The sequence below is a fragment of the Lolium perenne genome, chromosome 3 (genome assembly GCF_019359855.2).
Source record: "Lolium perenne isolate Kyuss_39 chromosome 3, Kyuss_2.0, whole genome shotgun sequence".
Taxonomy (NCBI): domain Eukaryota; kingdom Viridiplantae; phylum Streptophyta; class Magnoliopsida; order Poales; family Poaceae; genus Lolium; species Lolium perenne.
In genome coordinates, this window is record NC_067246.2 from 181,852,642 (window position 1) to 181,856,492 (window position 3,851).

The following is a 3,851-nucleotide window of genomic DNA, read 5'->3' on the forward strand; positions in this document are numbered from 1 at the left end:
AATCCTATACTAACCTGCCGAGGCAGCCCACCTCCTGGCCCAAGGCCACTTACCTCAATCGGTAACGAGGACCCCCTCGTCTTTCTCTTTCCACGTAGACGGACCACACCAGATCGAGCAATGTCGACCTCCCGAGCTCCACGTCGTTGTACCTCGCCATCCACCGGCCTCCTCTCCTCGCTTATAAGCTGCACCGCACCCCTCCGAACCCTAGCTTGTGTTCCTCCCCAAAAAGCCGCCGCCACCTCTCTTCTTCTCCAACGAAAAATCTACCGAGACCAAACACCCCGCTCGCCGTCTGCCTCCACCACCGTCGCCATGGCCGACGATGCTCCCACCTGAGCTGGGGAATCGGTTCCTCTCTCCTTCCTCTACTTCCTGGACGCCGTCAAGGACTCGAAGACGCCAAGTACAGCTCGCCTTCTCCACCATCTGCTTCATCTACTCCCGGCCTCTCCTTCGTCCTCGTCGCCGGCAGCCCTCCTCCTCGTCTCCGACCACCCCTGGGTGAGAAACACTTCCTCTCCCCTCCCCTGCATGCCACAGCATCCTTGGTTCGAGGCAGAAACGAGAGGAAGAACGAGATCGTTTTCGAAATCAAAAACAGAAGGTTCCAGTTTTGCTGTTTCACGGTACTGACTTCCGACGAGTCCCTCCGGCGAACCACACCACCTCTGCGCGATATCTTGGCACCGTTGCAAAGCTGGGACATAGATCTACAACTTTCATTTTGGAGTCACTAGTTTTCGAGGCCTGTACGCGACGCCATCTTCAACGCAAAACGTGACCGTGAATCTGCTGTTTTGCTGCCGTTTCTCGTATCTGTCACGGTGCCTACCTTCCGACGATTCCCGCCGACGAATCACTCCACCCCAGCGCGAGATATTGGCACCTTTGGATAGCCACCATCACGGGCTACAGTTTAGAGCTTTGCATCATTCAAATCCACGAAGGATCGCGACGTCCACATCAAATCGAAATCAACCCGAAAACAGTTTCAGTTTTCAGCTGCTGTTCGTTTTTGTCACGGGCCCGATTTCGCTCGCTTATCGTCGTCGCCACAGTGAACCAAATCGCGTCAAATCTGTTTCATTAGAATCTCGGTACTTTCGTATTACTCAACTGGTCGAGTATTCTCAGTTTGGCTTCACAGGTTCCTCGTTCTCGTAGCTTTAAAACTCGTGCACATAACAACTGCAGCTGTCACGTTTCCTTTTCGCAGTGTCAATTTCTTCAGTTAAATTCGGCCATCTGTTTACTTTGAACAATCACTAGCAGCAGCACACTGGCTTTGCTCCTTGCACCATACTGAAGCGACCTGAGTTCAAATTCTGCCCTGCGCAGGATTAAATACCCTTATTGGCAAAACTACTATTCATCAAATTTTAGCCCCTGTCTAGTTTTCAAGTGTTTTAAAACTGCACTTTCCCAGAACCAAATCATACAAACTTTATATCCTTTATGTTCAGAATTCAATGAACTTTCCAAATATAAAGTTTGTTTCAACTTTTGAACAATGTAAAATCTGACCACTTTTTAGATTGGGACTAATTTGCTATAACTTGCATAACTCATAACTTCTAACCTAGAATTCCAAATTCAACATGCTTTATATCTTTTTGCATCAGAAAAACATGAGGAATTCAAATATTAACTTGTCATGCATCATAGCCCCCTGCCCTGGTTCGGCCTAATAAAAAATCTGCAACTATAACTAAATGTTATGTGTGGGTGTCTATCATTTCTTGCTATATCTGAACACCCCACTTAAATTTGCTATGTATGAAACCCTTGCACCTCATGCATCATATTGCGCATTGCATACTTGTATTGGTTTGTGCCTTTACTTTCCTTGTATGTGCTATTTGGTTCTTTTCGAGTAGACACCGACGCTGAGCAGTACGAGCAGGAGTACGAGCACCCCCAGGAGGATCGTGTCGGTGCTTCTACCTCTGATCTGACAGGCGAGCCCACCCCTTCACCTATTTTACTTTTACATGCTCTTTTGATCTATTGCTATCCTTATGTTGCGATTCTGTTGTGTCACGTGTCCTATCCACCGGTTACCTATATGTCCGAGATACACCTCCTAGCCCTACCTTTTGTTTGTTGTTTGCCAGCTTTGCGAGTCGTAGGCGAGTTTAGGGTTTTTGTTGATATCTCGAAATGTTCGGGATATCTTGTTGGGATGTTGACACATGTACTACCTTTTCGAAAATGAAGTGGATAACTTTTGGTACAACTAAAATTGCTAAGGGTTATAATATGCAGAGGCATCTGTGAGCCCCTTTGCGAAAGCATCGGAACTTTGACTTGCTAATGTCCCCTAGGACCCGAGTTCTTGTTATCTGTTTCTAAGACTGAGCGCGCTAACCACTCGTGGGAGGTTTTATCGGGACCCCCCATCACCCATTACCATTTCTCAAGTCTGTTGAAAAGGGGGCCACAACCTTGGTTTTATTTGCCTATGCCATGTATGCCATGCTTTACTTACTGTTGCCTTCGGGTGTTTATTACTGTTGCCTTCGGGTGTTTACTTCCTGTTGCCTTCGGGTGTTTATATTCTGTACTGTACCCCGCGGGACGTTTAGCGAAGCGTGTGGTTCGCACGCCTAGCCGCCGACGCAAACCCTGAGTCCGCATCGGAGTACGGCCGAACTTCGTTTCGGGTAGCTTAGTCGGGTGGCCCCCCTAGGCATTCTTGTTGATTTGGGAACGGTCTTGTTGTGAGACTCCGCACTTGCTATGCGGGTTCGAGCATGCGTGTATGGTAACATTGGTGCACCCCTGCAGGGTTAAATCTTTTCGGAAAGCCGTGTCCGCGGTTATGGATGACTTGGAGCTGTTTAACTCGATCATAGAACAACTTACACCTAATGTTGTCGCTAATAATTTGCTAATTACTTGTGTAGTAAGTTAGCCCTATTATAATGGAATGATATAAAATTGTCAACTGTGTGAGTGCCTTGTTAGTACCTCTCTGCTAAGGGGGATCGCACTGGCTGGGTTGTTGTTTGCAGAGTATAGAACTGCTAGATTATGCGCTCTCTCACCTCCTCTATTAGACGGATGTTGTAGCGTGTCTCTATTGGTTAGTGCTTTGCTGCCGCTAAACTCCACATATAGCCGGGCGAAGTTTACACCGCCCACCAGCAAGCATAGCTGGTCTTGTCTCGCAAGTACGTGCCAACGGTACTTACCCTCGTTTTTCTTCCTCTTTTTCCGGAACACGCTTTTCGACAAACAGGTACGACAGATGATGAGCAGTACGCAGGTGGCTACTTTGTCGAGTTCACGGACGACGACTTCGTTGCGTAGCATGATCGTTCCTAAGGCAGCAGCCTGTGGCTTGTTGGTTATGGGAACACCGCTTGATTATCTTCAGGACTCTTAGTCCAATTTGGATCTTGTCTGTACCCAGACTATTTGGCTATCTTATGTATGATGTAATGTTGGGACATGTGTCCTCTGAGTGTCTTTTGGATCTTGCTCATTAGAGCGTTGCTATATATATGAACCTTTTTTCCATCTTTTGTGTCGTACATAGTCATGTTGTGATATTCAAGCTGTATTCTACCCTTGTATCCTGTGCACAGTGTGTGTATGTGTGAAGTGCACAGGAAGGTGAAGCACTCAGGCCTGGAAAGCCTACCGTGAGCCTTTGAGGTGGGTGTTGTGTGCATGGGCGTGTCGAGCTGTTGCTTGGCCTACCCATATGCTAGGGAATGCGAGGCGACCTCACGGTCCTTTGTAGTGACCTCATGCACATAAACCCCTCTTACATGCGCGCTCTGGGTTTTCCTACTCCTGGGGCTTACAGTAGATATGGGTATATCTATTTCATGAAACAT

The 3,851-nt window shown here is 47.6% G+C and overlaps 1 long non-coding RNA gene across 1 annotated transcript; it reads left to right on the forward strand.

The window, feature by feature from the left end:
- The first annotated feature begins 200 nt into the window (after positions 1 to 200).
- Positions 201 to 3,528, forward strand: LOC127342772 (uncharacterized). Its single transcript, XR_011755606.1, has 3 exons — positions 201 to 507; positions 1,884 to 1,964; positions 3,248 to 3,528. It is a non-coding gene; the product is annotated as an uncharacterized lncRNA (long non-coding RNA).
- Positions 3,529 to 3,851: the final 323 nt, after the last annotated feature.